Source organism: Chiloscyllium plagiosum, unplaced genomic scaffold, assembly GCF_037043375.1.
Source record: "Chiloscyllium plagiosum isolate Xiang-an unplaced genomic scaffold, Cpla_swu_hap1 HiC_scaffold_21, whole genome shotgun sequence".
NCBI classification, from domain to species: domain Eukaryota; kingdom Metazoa; phylum Chordata; class Chondrichthyes; order Orectolobiformes; family Hemiscylliidae; genus Chiloscyllium; species Chiloscyllium plagiosum.
In genome coordinates, this window is record NW_028270159.1 from 68,064,082 (window position 1) to 68,064,761 (window position 680).

The 680-nt window shown below is 41.8% G+C and overlaps 1 non-coding gene across 1 annotated transcript; it reads left to right on the forward strand.

The window, feature by feature from the left end:
- Positions 1-236: 236 nt before the first annotated feature.
- On the forward strand, positions 237-318 carry trnas-gcu (transfer RNA serine (anticodon GCU)). Its single transcript has one exon. It is a non-coding gene; the product is annotated as a tRNA-Ser (tRNA).
- Positions 319-680: the final 362 nt, after the last annotated feature.

Sequence of the window (680 nt, forward strand, 5' to 3'; positions counted from 1 at the left end):
TCTTCACAGAATTCAACAGACCTTGTTACATAGTCATTTCTTCATTTTTGTTCAGACCACTGTGAGCAGAGTGTCACAGTGTGAATGCGCTTGCCCCACAACCCAGAGGTCAGACCATAGTCTGGAACCGTACTGTGCTATTTATGATTTCACCAAAACAAGGGAGAAATGTCTGCTGCTCTGCATAATTTATGCAATTCACTTATTCATAAGGTTATAGGTGCTGAACCGTATGTGACGAGGTGGCCGAGAGGTTAAGGCGATGGATTGCTAATCCATTGTGTCCTGCACGCGTGGGTTCGAGTCCCACTCTCGTCGGTGTTATCAGTGGCTTTCAATGTTGCTATTTTTGGATGATCACAGCTGTCTCACTGAAATTGGAACTGCAATGTCAGTTTGTATGCATCGACGCTATTATAAAATCTCAAAGAATAATTTGGTCCTGTTGCCTAAACTGCATTGAAATGTAGATTGCATTGGGATATTGAAAAGGAACGCGACTTTCTTTTCCAAGTCAAGCTGCTGTGACCTTTTATCGTATGAAAGAGATCCAGGAAAACCAAATAACAAGAGATGTGAAGGGCATGTTTATGCAGTGGGATTCTTAATGAGTATTTTGTCAAATGAAATCTGGAGCTGGTTGAGTAGAAGTGGTTCATCTTGGTGAGAAGAGCACAAAA